The following is a 15,026-nucleotide window of genomic DNA, read 5'->3' on the forward strand; positions in this document are numbered from 1 at the left end:
TGAAATTCACTATGTAGAAACAAAGCAAATCATAGCAGTGGCTTCAAAGAGTGAACTTCCTAAACACATTCCAGAAGTACCCGGAACATTTTATTGCAATTAATAAGATTTCTTTAGGTGATAATGTATCCATATAGTTAAATAGCTTTTTGACATCAGAGTTAATCTTTAAACAATGATATCCATTTGTGTACACTATGGCTCAAAACTTATTAACCCCTTGGCTTTAATGTCCAAAAGAGCATTTTGCATATATGGACAAATTTCAACAGGCTAAAGGATACATGAAAAGGATATTTTTTAGCCATCTTAGGCATTTTATTACTTTATTGTACTTTTAATTGTATTTATAATTTTAATGTCATTTTTTATTGTACTTTTAATATTAACTAGTTGCCTCATGCTACCAGCTAGCTTGCCAAGGATATTAGTCATTTATTTTCAGGTAAATTCTTAGATATAACTTCAAGTCAGATAATTTTGCCAAATTGATTGACATCAAAATTATGTTATTTTAATTGTCTTATTCTGTTTGAATAGTCTGACACAGTCCCATATCATCATAGAGCTGTGAAATGCATAACTTTTCAGTTTATCTATTTTATAAACTTTGTGATATTATACTTCACTTCCCCCCCCCCTCTCGCTTGTTTACTCAGTAATTAAACAGTATCCTTCTTTTAGCTTCCAACAATAGAAGAAATCATTTCATTAAATATTTGATGAAACAAAGTAAACGGTTTGAATTTCAGGGCAACATTGTAATAAACTGTTGGCAATTAGAAAGAAAAAAAAAATATTTTTTAAAAATAGTCAAAATTCAGCAAAAATTCTCACAGTTGCAAAATTGGTATAAAAAGAATTTTTTTAAAATATTTTTAAACAATGGAAAATGCATTTTTGTGCTGTAATATTTTTGAAAGTTGGTGTGGAAAAGCGTCGAAATTCAACCTAATTTTAATTAAAATTTCAAAAAAATTGCTCCGAGAACATTTTTAACCTCTTTATATTTGGCAACTGTAGGTCAAACAGTCTGACCTATAGAGCGCATGCAAACATCTTTATTATTAATATTGATAATGATAGATGTGGAGGAATGCTTGTTTCTTAATTTTTTTATAAAATTCTATTTCATTATTTTAACAACTACTGAAGTTCTCAAACATATTCAGAAGATGTAATTCGCATATTTATATAAAACTACTCCTGTAGACACCAAAATATAATACCAAATTTTAATATATTTAGAACATAGTGACTTTGAATTATCGCGTTTACATATTTCTAAAATACAGATGGTCAATCTGATGTTGTATTTGGCTCAAAATCTTATAGGCGTCTAGACTATAGATATTAATTCTGCGTATCGAATTTTATCTATCTCTGTGTTTCCGTTTTGTAGTTATCGTGTTAAAGTATATTCAAACAGTCGGGCAGACAGATTTCCTTTGAGGAAATTTTGCACAAAATCTGATAGAAATCTACGAATTTAATATAAAGATGGTATACCTAATTTCATCCGTCTAGCAAAAAGCGTTTGAGTTATCTTTGTCACGGACAGATGGACATTTTCCAAAAATGTGTTTTTCGAACTCATGGGGGTCTAAAACGTGAAGATTCGTCAAAAACTCGAGTTCGAATTTTTTTATGATTAGAATTCTTTCTCTATACGAGAAAGTAAAAAGGAGTAGCGTTATTCATTGTATGATAAATAGATTTCTCATAAAAAACAAACTGAATTGTATATATCTTATTTATTTTATTACATATGAATTTTACCTATGCAAATATTAACACATAAAAAATTTGACCAGTCATTGAAAATCATTATTAGAACTGTCTGTTTCCGGTTCAGCCATTTTTGCTTATTCATATGGGAACTATACAAAAAGAAAGTATTGTAATCGTAACATAATTCAAACTCGAGATTTTGATGAATTTTCAAATTTCAGACCTTTACTGAAAACATGTTTTTGATATTATGCCTGTTTATGAGCACAATAACTTAAAGAATGTATTAAGTTAGGTATTTGGTATGGGACTTTTACCACCAAATTTGCAGATTTCTATCAAGTTTTGAACGAAATTCACTCGGCGGAAATCTGTTGTCTGACTGACTACAAGTGAATACGAAACAAAAAATATTGGAAATATAAAATTAGGTACATTTTAGCATCTGTATCAAATTTTGTACCAAATTCGTCCAGAATTGGACCGTTTATTGGTTTGCATTTTTGCAGTCACAATAATTAAAAAAATGTTGCAGTTTAGATGCATGAAAATTAATTTAACATTAAAGTTAAAAATTTTGAAATCATATCGGGTTATCTGTCTGTAAGCACGCCAACTCAAAAACTCTTTCAGCTAGAAGGGTAAAAATTGGCATATGATCTTATGAACAAATATGTAGATTTTGATAAAATTTTGAACAAAATCTGTTCAGAGGAAGTTTGGCTGTCTGAGTACAAGTAAACACGATAACCACAAACCGTAAAAAGCTAGAGTTTGATATAGATAAAGATAGACATCTCCGATTTCGGAAAATACTTTTGTGCTAGTTTGAGGGTCGAACTCGCAACATTAGGGCTCATAGCCAAGTAACATAACCACTAGACAAAAGTGATCACTCTTGTCCGGAGGTTGTTATCTAACTTATGAAGTTACCATCACACTTTTTTTTGGTATAATATTTGTCTGTCTGTTCGTCCGCTATATCTATCTGTGACAAAGATAGATATGATGAGACGTTTTCGGCTAGACTGGTGAAATTTAATATGGGATTTTTACACTAAATTTGTATATGCACAAGCATGCAAACGTGATAACTTAAAAACGCAGAAATTTAATATATGATTTTTTGACTAAGTTTGAAGTTCCGTGTTAAATTTTCGTTTCAATCGAAACGAACAAAGGGGGGGGGGCTGAAACTGTAATTTTATTTTCTAGTTCCTGTTTCAAAATGCCAAGGATCGCACGATAGAATCAGTAAAATACTAAATTCGCCCCAAAGATCAATATTTCTTAACTATAGTCTGTGTAATTTATGTAGGCGTTTCAAGGACACTCGTTTTTCCTACTCATCACTCTTTCTCCTTCTCCGTTGCCATGGTTTGGACAAAGCTTGTTTTTTTTTTTTTTTTTTTTCCCCATGCCAGTACGTTTCGAGCAGACAACCGGTTACGAGGTAGAAAATGTGACCTTGAACCGCCTACAGAAAATACACGAACTATAATGTTTGCCAATGCTGTTCAAGATATTCATAGCCTTACCCAAGGTTCACAACTTTTTACGAGTGGGGGGGAGGCTAACAACTTTATCAGAGAGTTCGTGAGAACCAATTCTCCAAAAACGTGAGACAGTTTTAATAGTATTACTGCCGCTGGTCTAAAGAATGCAGGATATCCTAGACAGTTTAGAGGAGGCGAACAAGCATGAATGCAATTTTCATGAGTCATTTTACACCCTGCTCGATGACATCACTATTCGACTTTTGTTTCCCGTGTTCTGCACTAATTACCTCTCAGTTTGTACATAGTTGAGCTTTATTCTTTTGCTACATTAGAATTTCTTTAACCTGTTAATAAGATAACATATCTTATTTGTGATATTTATTATTATTTCAATCTATATAAGGATGTAGAGAAATACTTGAGCCTATCCAGGTTTCCATTTTTTAACCCCTTAATCATCATGAACATAAGTCATGCTTGTAATGAATTATAAACTGTAATCATTCAAAGGCATTATAATTCGATTAAAATTTCAAAACGGAAGGTTTCATTTAATTAGATAATTAAAAAAAAAAAGCCCTAAAGAGTTGAGCAGTTAAATTTTTGTTTCTGTGATTTATTTGCAGATTTACATATAAAGTATTCTAAAATCGAATTAAATCATATATATTACTTTATGCGAATAAATTAATTTCACAATATTTTGCTTAAGATTTTCTCGCAAACTCTAATATCAATGCTATCCCTTCTTCCCGAATAAAATTAGGGACCTTGCTTAAGGGTTCTCAATGTCTTACATGACATTAGCGAAAAATCATTACGATGTATGGACCTTTGCCATGGATCTATACTTTTACTGAATCTTGTAAGCGACCTTTGGCGATTTTTTTGAGAGGGGGGGGGGCACTAAACCCTAGCATCCATACACAATAACCCGAAAATCGAAATTGTATTTTTAACGCCTTTTTTTCCACTCGCGAAATCACATACCAAATCTCATTTATTTGTGTTTTTGAGCCACCGCGTTTGCACGCAGGGTGAAGTACAGACGGACAAATGGTCAATCCTTTGATGGATTTGGTTCACAATTTTATTAGAATCTACATTTTTGATGCTAAACATGTGTGCCAAATTTTGTCTATCTAGCTCTTTATATTTTGTAGTTAATTTATTCTCTTATAGGTGGACTTCCAGATGGGCAGATATTTTCTGGTTAGATTCCGTCGAAAATTTGAGATATCTACAAATTTAGCATAAAGTCTGTGTACCGAATTTTATCCGTCCATTTCAAAGCGTTTTAGATGTATCGTGTTCACAGAATTACAAAGATACTAGCCGCTTTTGGCGATCAGTTTGTTTACCTGGATTATCGAGTTTTTAGGCTGTTAATTATTTATATGGGATGCATTTCTTTAAAAAAAACATTTCACCTTGTAATTTGATACGATTAAAACACATGAATTCAATTAAAACAGTTTACTTCAAATTACAAAGTGTATATACTACGAAATAAAAGCTGAAGTTAAAATCCTATTACGGATGGATTGATTGGTGGAAGTACATGCTTGAATGTTTTGATGGAGAGTTTGAATTCCATCATAACATTTAAAAACATTGTTTCAGATAGGGTAACAAATTGAATTAAAAATATTAAAATTAATTGAAAAATTGTACGAAAATGAAATTTATATCATAAAATAATTTTTTAATTAAATTTATATAATAAATACATATATTATTTGAAATATATATATATATATATATATTAAAAATATATTTTTAATATAATTAATTAAATATATATAATTTAATATAATTATTATATTATATTAAATATAATTAATTAAATATATAATTTTTATTATTTAAATATATATAAATTAAAGTATATATATTTTATATATATATTAAAAAAAATTTCTTAAGATAATACAAAAAGTATTTTTATTAGATAATTGTTTTGGAAGGTATGAGCATCAATTTCCGCTAGACTTAAGATTAATATATGGACGCCAAAATTGCTGTTTCTCGCCAAATATAATCGTGACATTTTATTTTTTTTAAATTGGATTTTTAAAAGCTTTTGTTATCATTTCTGGTATATACCCAAGACTGCAGACTTTTAGAGTTTTTTGGATGATTAGCACGATTTTGACCTACTTGGCGAGAAACCATACGTTAATCCTAAGTCTAAGCATGATTACGTGTCTGGCAACAGTAAGCCTATTTTTGCACTTGATTGAATTTTTTGAGTTTTAAGTCTGTTTTTTGATTTCTTTTATATCATCTTTCCTTTGACTGAATGCCCTCTTTGGTGACGCGAGGATCTATCTTCAGAAGACTTCTAATAACACTTTGTGTTCCGACCTGTCACTGTGCTGCCCTCTTGCAGCAAAGGGAAAAACACTTCAGTGTAGCGTGTAGCGTTAGCGAGTGTGTGTGCGGTAGCAAGGCTGCGCCTGCTAAGCAATGATGACCAGAATAAAGGGAAAAAGAGTCCAAATTTATTCTTGTGTTGTGATTTTTTAATAATGTGAGAGCTATCGACATAAATTTAGTGCATGTGTAATCATATGGTCCGTCTCGGAGGAGTGGAAATAGCGATCAGCGATGGATTACGTTTTTTTTGTGTGTGAAAATATGCGAAGTGGATTAGCGTAGGCTTAGGAAACGAAACTTGTGCTTGAGTGGTGTTTTTTGTTTCTGTTCTCTGTGTTTTCGCGTATTCTCTCGTCCCAATTCTCAAGGATAATTATTGTGGGTAAGTGTTCAATTACTTAAATTTTCATTATGTCTTTGTCTAGTTTGAAGAAAGACGAATTAAAGAGTTTGTGTACGGAATTAAATATTAAATTTGCATCTTCCGCTAAAGTTGTAGATTTGATAAGTATAATTGAGAATAGTGACATTTATAAGCAAAGAATTGAGGTTGTGAAAAATTTAATTAAAGAGATTTCAGACGAAAGAAGTAAAAATTCGGATCAAGCCGAAAACGAAAGGCGTTCATTAGAACAAAAATTGGAGATTGAAAGGCTTTCGCTTTTGCGTGTAGAGAAAGAAATAGAGCTTTTAAAACTCAGATCCTCATCGTGTGAGCTTAACGATAATGAACAGAGTTTTAGTTTAGAGAATTTAATTAAGAGTATCAAAGTTTTGACGATTTTTGTTCCCAAAAATGCTGAATGTTTTAATCTCTTTTTCAATTCGCTCGAAAAAGCTTTCAAAACAAAAGCAGTCAGTGATAAATTTAAAGCGGAAATTCTATTAAATCTTTTAGGGGATAGAATTGGCAATTTAATGGTTTATATCAAAGAAGAAGAGTTGAGTGACTATGAAAAAATTAAATCTATTGTCTTAAAACAATTTCAACCAACTTATCAAGAATGTCTAAAACAATTTAAAAGTGCAGTAAAATTGCCAACAGAAAATTATGCGCAATTTGCTTCAAGAGTTAGATCTGTTTTTGAGTATTACATTCAACTTCGTAATGTGAATGATTTTTCTAAATTGTGTGAGTTAATGGTTTCTGATCAGATTTTTAGCACTCTTCCTCAAGATTTAAAAAGTTATATCAGTATTAAACAAGGAGAATCTGTTTTTAATGTGCAGGAATTAAGTAGAGAATGTGATTTATTTGTGGCTTCTAAAACCGGAATCAAAACTGAGTTTTCCCGCGCATTCGTTACGAATAGAAATGAGCAAAGGAATTTCGGTAAAGGAAAATTTGAGAATCGTAATAGAAATGTTTCTAAAGTGTTCTTATCGAATACTAATTCTAAATGCGTTATGTGCCAGAACAACCACTCAATATTTAAATGTCAGGAATTTCAAAAACTTTCTGTTAGTGATAGAGTTGCATTTGTGAAATCCCAAAACTTATGTTTTAAATGCCTCTCACCAATATGCAATGTGAAAAAGTGTTCTGCAAGAAATTGCTTTTGTAATAAACCTCATAATAGGTTACTTCATTATCCCAGAGAGTTTGATCATTTCAGTGGGAGTGGTAAAACCGAAACTAGTACCATAAAGGGGAAAGTTCAACTTTAAACCCGGAAGTTAATTCCTTTTATCCAACTTCTTGCGCAACTAATGAAAATGAGCAATCGACATTTTCAGCTACGAGTACGGTTGAAAATAAGCAAATGAGAACTGTATTGTTAAGCACGGCTAAATTTTATATTCGAGATAAATTTGGGAATCTGCAATGTGTTAGAGGGTTGCTGGATGTAGGAAGTCAGTCCGATATTATGACTTCGGAGTGTGCAAACAGATTAGGGTTAAAACAAGAAAAAATAAATGTAACAATTTCATGTTTAAATAATTCCTCAATGACTGTTACCAAATTTATTAAAGCTGAAATTTCAAATGCTGATAAGAGCTTTAAGCAAAATTTTGAGTTTCTTGTTGTAGATAAAATCACTGAATTAACCCCAATTAAATATTTAAGTGTTAAAGAACAAATTCCTTCTAATATTAATTTGGCTGATAATTTTATGGTTCCCCAAAAAGTTGATTGTCTCCTAGGTGCTAAATCGTTCTATCATTTGTTGAGGCCAGAAAAGATCTACTCATCAAATGCAGAGTTGTTTTTTCAAAATAGTGTTTTTGGATTTTTGGCTTGCGGTAGTGTAATGGAATTTGATTCCCCAAAAATTCATTGTGGGTTAATTATTGATGAAGATTTAAACAATACCATGAAAAAATTCTGGGAACTAGAAACTGTTGAGTTAGAGACCCCTAAATCCCATGAGGCAAAAATCGCTGAGGAACATTTTGTTAAAACTCATTATAGAGAGCCTAGTGGAAAATATGTAGTCACAATCCCACTTAAAGAGGAACCTAGTTGTTTAGGTGAGTCTAAAAGTATAACATTAAAAAGATTAAATTCACTTTGGAGTATACTATCTCGTGATAAAACTTATTTAAAATTGTATGAAGAATTTATTAATGAGTATGAAAAGTTGGGACATATGAGAGACGTGACGCATGAGACAGAACCAGAAACAGTGTATTACATGCCCCATCATGGAGTATATAGACCAGAGAAAATGACCACTAAGCTTCGTGTAGTATTTAATGCCTCTAGTGAAACCACGAATGGAAATTCATTCAATAGCTTGCAAATTAATGGGGAAATTGTGCAGGAGGACTTAATTTCAATTATGATGCGATTCCGCAAACATCCATATGCATTTATTGCGGACATTGAGAAAATGTATAGGATGATTTACATTCATCCCAGTCAGCGAAACCTACAAAGAATACTTTGGAAGGACAGTGAGTATGGTTCAGTGAAAAAGTTTGAACTGTCGACAATTACTTATGGTACTACTAGTGCCCCATTTTTAGCTACTCGAACGCTAATTCAAATTGCAAGGGATGAAGGACACAATTTTCCCCTTGCAGCACCCGTTGTTGAGAAAGATTTTTATGTGGACGATGTGCTATCTGGTGCTAAGACTTTACCCGTATGCATAGAGATGCAACAGCAGCTCACTTCCATGTTAAAACGAGCTGGCATGAACTTGCATAAATGGCGAGGCAATCATCCTCAATTGTCTACCACTTCTGGATGCAACTACGACTTTGCAGACTGTGATAACAAAACTTTAGGTGTCACGTGGGACCATACTAATGACTGTTTTTGTTTTAAGGTGTCCATAACTTCAACGGATGTTCATACTAAACGAACAGTTCTATCCACAATAGCCAAGTTGTTTGACCCTCTGGGCCTCCTTGGTCCTGTGATTTCACTAGCGAAAATCTTTCTACAAAAATTGTGGCTTCTGAATCTTCAATGGGATGATCAGCTTCCTCCTGAAAATCATAGTGAATGGGAGAAGTTTTCAACCGAGTTACAGTGCATTAACAACATCAAGGTGAGCAGATGTATTCTTCCATTTTCCGACGTCGAAGCTATAGAGCTTCATGGGTTCAGCGACGCTTCTGAAGCTGCCTTTGGAGCTGTTGTGTACTGCAAATCCCAAACACCTGCTGGTGAGGTTGTTGTCAAGATGGTGGCCAGTAAATCCAGAGTGGCTCCACTGAAGAAGCTCACGATCCCGAGATTGGAGCTCTGCGCTGCTGTGCTGCTGGTGAAATTGATGCAGCGTATCCAGTCGGCTCTTCAATTGAAAGTGTCCAATTCCTATTACTGGAGCGATAGTATGATTGTGCTGTCATGGATTAAAAAAGAGACGTCCCAGTTAAAAACCTTCGTGGCAAACCGTGTAGCCACACTTCAAGACCTTTCGTGTCAGGATCAGTGGAGACATGTTTCGTCAGGAGATAATCCAGCTGATCTTATCAGTCGTGGTGTAAATCCGTCCAAAATGCTCAAGAGTAACTTGTGGTGGGAAGGCCCTGCCTTTCTAAAAGACAGTGAGTATCCGTGCAGAGAAATCTCTGACTCTGTGATAAAGGACGATGTAGACTGTGAACTCAAAAAAGTTCTATGAAATTCATGTGTTACTGATATTCTTAATTGTAGTAATAGTTATACTAATATATTGCATGTAATAAGTTATGTTTTCAGATTTCTCCACAACTTGAGGAGTCCAACTGAAAGGAGACTGGGTCCCTTGAAAACAGAAGAAATTAGGAAGGCTGAAACCTTCATAATAAAGGAAATCCAGAGTAGGGAATTTTCAGAAGAGTTAAGGTGTTTAAATAAAAATAAACCTGTTCTTGGCAAAAGTATGTCATCGGATGAAAGATTTAATATTATTATGGATTGATGAAAATTGTACAACTTTCGATTCTGTTTCACCATTATGGTAATGTGATAGAACTGCTGTTTTATGGAAATTATTCTGTTATAAGCAATTTTGTGAAATTTTTATATATTAACTGTTAAACTGCTTCATAGTATTGCATAAGAAATTGTGATTTAAATTAATGTAGCTATTTATATCAAACTCATGTGAAAATTGAATATAAGATTAATATCTGTTAGTAATATATAGAAAAAAAATATTTATTTTGTTATGCATATTACTTACTTTATTAAATATTTTCTATTCTCTAGCTTTATCCAAGTGAAAGGTAGAAAAAGATAATGTAAAAATCAATGAGTTAGTGCTTCTTAAAGATGAAAACCTACCCCCTCAAAATTGGGCATTAGGTAGAATAATTGAGTGTTATCTGGGTGAAGATAAAAGCGTCAGAGTTGTAAAAGTTAAAACTCAATCTGGAGTTTATAAAAGAGCCATTTCAAAAATTTGTATTTTACCTATTGATGTGTAATCTTATATTAGTGTTCTTTATTGTGTGATTAATGTTATTACCTTGTAATGTGTAGTGTTTAAAATCTAAATTTGTGTGTTTTTATTCAGCATTGTGCATTGAATTGTGATATTTCATAGTTTTTCCTTGTGTGTGTGTGTGTTGACAACATTATGTCAAGGCGGGCGGTATGTTCCGACCTGTCACTGTGCTGCCCTCTTGCAGCAAAGGGAAAAACACTTCAGTGTAGCGTTAGCGAGTGTGTGTGCGGTAGCAAGGCTGCGCCTGCTAAGCAATGATGACCAGAATAAAGGGAAAAAGAGTCCAAATTTATTCTTGTGTTGTGATTTTTTAATAATGTGAGAGCTATCGACATAAATTTAGTGCATGTGTAATCACTTTGCAACCCCATTAATTAGTAAGCGAAGCGTTTTATTCAGTACAACTGTAAAAATGTTCAATGAATGAAGTAGTCTGTAATTCGTATGATGTTTTCTTTATATTTGACTGTTGCTATTCTACAATTAGTAATAAGCTCGATTTCTGTACCATGTAAGGCAGCTTTATATATATAGAGAGATTTTCAGGATTCCATTAATCATACACTCTATTAATTTTACTATAAGTATCTTTTCCGGAAAACCTTTTTTTTTTTTTTTTTTTTTTTTTTTTCATATTGGATAACATTATAGTACCAATGTATAAGAACTAAAAAGTAATAATATTTCTAATTTTAAATCATCGCAGTTTGTAGTCCGCGTGGCCTAATGGATAAGGCGTCTGACTTCGAATCAGAAGATTGCAGGTTCGAGTCCTGTCGCGGACGGAAGGGGATGTTTTCTTTTAAATTTCCCATTTCAAATTTGCAAAAAATACACGCTGCCCCTAGCTTTTATCTATTGAAGAAAAACTAATTTTTTGACGTCGTAGAATTGATCTTTTTTTTTAAATCCTAATTTTTTTTTTCCCTGTCGATATTCAAGTCCTTTGGGCAAATGTGCCAACATGGATGTAAAAACGTCATAAATCCAGTTTCTCATTTTAATGTTTACTTAACAAATATCTTAGCAGTTAACTGTATTTTTTAAGTCCCTTTTTTAATTGTATCGAAACTCTTTATGAAAAGATATCTCTCCACACAGTTATTAACAATACGAAAATCACATTAAAATGTAAGTGGAATTTATCTAGTGCTATCAAAATGAAGATGGTCAAGGTCCTTAAAATCAAATATAACCTGTAATTTCTGCTCGAACAGATTTAACTCTACAGTTTGATCATTTACGCGCTTACGTCTTCCAACTGACTGCAGTGATTTAAAACTGCAATCTAATTATATGACTGCTTCTTTATTATAGTGAACCTATTTGCATCTTAATGGGAAGTAGGAAATTGCCTCTCTTCATCAAAAATTTATTTTATTATTTAAAAGTAAAAATCTTTCAAAACATAAAAAAAATGTAAATAAGGAATAATAAATTTAGCATTCTTTATAAATGGATGAACTAATAAACATCCTATGAATTAGTTTTGAAGGCTCTGTACTTCAATGCAATACTATCTACTATTCGTTTCAGGATCCTGAGACGTGCACTTTTCAAAGATTGAACTTCACTAAGGGGTGGTGGGCAGAAAGATGAGAAATTATTAGCCTCTTATTTCCGCGAATAATCTGATTTCAGTCTATTGCTAAATATAAATGTCTCCTTCTTCCATCTTTCTTCCCACCCCTTTTTTGACGAAATAAATGTTTCAAAACCGCAGATGGTTTCCCAATCCGAAAATGAACAGCAATCTTATAAAAATCGCTATTTATATTCAAAAGATATATTTTCAGTTATCTTTATGATGATTGATTGCGGGGGTATATAAATTGTATGCAAATAGCTATTGCACTAACCAGAAAATTTAGAACCAACAGCTTATTTGAGAATATGGATCTGAAATTTAATTACAGGGATAGATTTTCATTGTATTAATTTTATAAAATATTCAATAAGTTTTTTCAAAAGAACTTGCTATTTTAAATATGCTGTTTAGTGTTTTAAATTAATTGCTTACAATATTTAAATTTTTGTGTGTTTTTTAATATTTTTATCATTGATTATACTCGTTTTAATGTTTTAAGGACTGATTATATTAAAATAAAATGAGTTTTTAATGTTTTTAAGATTGAATATATTTAGCTTTTAAATCTCTTGTATCCTTCTAATATTCTTAGAATTCAGACTTCCCAACTTTTTAATTCTTAGTGTGTTTTTATATTAATTATATTTCATACTAAATACCCGATACGTTTCTTAATGTCCTTGCCACATCCACTGTTCATGACTTTTATTTTGTGTATTTGTTGTTCATATTGTTACACACTCTATTAATGGAGTTTTTCTTTTTCCTCTTGTGTTTATTTTCTTTTAATAAATAAATGCATTATTCACTCACATAATTCAGATAAACTGTAGCTATAAAGGCCATATGCCCAAAAAAAATTGTGTGCCACATTCCAGACAGAGGATGAGAATGTCCAGAAAATTCCGCGCATATATGCGCTCACGATACAAACAGATTAAAAGTTAGTAGTGCAGGAATAACAGTAAGCTACAAACCATTCATGGCTTAGAATATCTTAACCTTCACATTGGATTGTATCTCTTTAAATACAGTTTTATTTAACATTTACTGATAGTCTAGTCAAAGTGTTTAGCAATTTCTGAATGATTTTTCTCTCAAATGACAAGAAGGACTTGGTTACTAAAGTGAAGTTTCCTTCGCAAAGAGGTTTTTAGCTAGTTAATTATAAACTAGAAAGCGAATTTTTTTTCCAGAGAATATTAGAAAGCATATACAAATGGGAATTGTTGAATCAAGTAGATTAATTAATAAAAATGTCTGAGCGTTTTTATGACCACTGGACTGGAAACGAAGAGAACATTGCATGACAGTTTAAATCTAAAAACATATTTTTAATTTAAAAACCGCTTTATAAACTTTTGGAAACTATTAAAATACAAGTGAAAAAGTATTGAATTCAAAGGTTATATTTTGAATGGAAGATTAATGGAAAAAAGAACGTTTTATTACATCAAGTTTTTAATTAATGATATTGATTAAAACTGCCAAAAAACATTTCTGCGAAAGTTTAACGAGAATTCTGAATAAATTATTTTTATATACGAATATAATTATATACATATATATTTTTGTCATATTCGAAACCAACGGGAATGGTCTCCTCGCAACTCTGTACGCATTATCTTTAAGAAAGAAGTTATTCATCCCCCCCCCTTCATAAAACTGTGGACCTTGTACAAGGCGGTAAACAAAATTTTATTTTCAGAGTCCCATCTCCGATATTGTGTGTTTCGTAATGTAGTGAAATAAATAATAAAATAAAATATCCCAATAGGAGTAGTTGCTTTTTGCGTTTATATATTATAAACGAGAAAGTGAAAAGGAAAAACCCTTTTAGAATTCCTTCCGTATGAGGTGTTGGAAAATTAGAAGGAATCAACTAAATATATGTGCTCAACTGAACTCAATATGTCTGTCTGAAGAACTTCGAAGCAGTGAAGAGAAGCAATATCATTTGAGAGTCCAAGTTTTAAATGAACTGTAATGTTTACAGCTTCAAAAATGAATTATTCTATTGATGTTTAAGGAGACGGGAGATTCTATTAGGCATTTTTGGGAATTATTCACTTAGAGTTATGAAATTCTTCATGCATATGTATTGAAATATAAATGTGTCAAATTTCTTTTAAAAAAACTTTTTAAAATAATATATTTTTAAAAAATTAAAAGATAATTTTTTAAAATGTCGAAATATTTCAGGCGACACAATTTGTAATTGTTTTCTATTATTTTTTTTTCTTTTATTATCCAGTATAAATTAATTTGGAATAAAACTGTATATGATTTTGAAATTCCAATCGAATGCCAACTTTTTTTAGAAATATTTTTATGCACATTTACAGAATTTTCATCAGAACTTTGTTTTCTCAGAACTAAAATTGACTTTTAACTATCTAAAAGGACTCGAAATATAAATTGTATAACCCTATTTTCTTTTAATGTTTAACTGAAATCTTTATTATCAATTCGATTTAATTTCTCTAAAAATTAAGATACTTGGAACATTTCAAAGATATTTATATCTAATTATAATATCAGTTTCAGAAAAATAATTAAAATGTGCTTTTTGTTTGTTTGTTTCTATAGGCCTTTGAAATACTCATTATATTGAACAATATATCTTATAACAATATTTTAATTGAATCTGAACATATATTTTGATGAGGAAACGATCTAAAAAATTCCACGTTTCTATCCATTTTTGCTTATTTTGAAAGTAAGTAAAAATGGACATTAAATAACAGAAGCTACGTCAAATCTGAGTATTTTTCTTCAGCGTTTCCCCGATAATTTACTGAAGAATTATTTTTAGTAAATGTGTTACGAGCGCTTTTGGCTAAAAACTAGATTTAAGTCTAAGCATACTAGAGCTATAACTTACTTTCAGAACTCTAAAGTCGGAATTAATTGCACGCGAAACCAATATACTGTTTTTGTGTT

General features: G+C 31.5%; 1 non-coding gene across 1 annotated transcript; it reads left to right on the forward strand.

Annotated features, from left to right (window-relative positions):
- Window positions 1–11,207: 11,207 nt before the first annotated feature.
- Window positions 11,208–11,280, forward strand: Trnar-ucg (transfer RNA arginine (anticodon UCG)). Its single transcript has one exon. It is a non-coding gene; the product is annotated as a tRNA-Arg (tRNA).
- The last annotated feature ends 3,746 nt before the right edge of the window (window positions 11,281–15,026 follow it).

This window comes from Argiope bruennichi, chromosome 10, assembly GCF_947563725.1.
Source record: "Argiope bruennichi chromosome 10, qqArgBrue1.1, whole genome shotgun sequence".
NCBI classification, from domain to species: domain Eukaryota; kingdom Metazoa; phylum Arthropoda; class Arachnida; order Araneae; family Araneidae; genus Argiope; species Argiope bruennichi.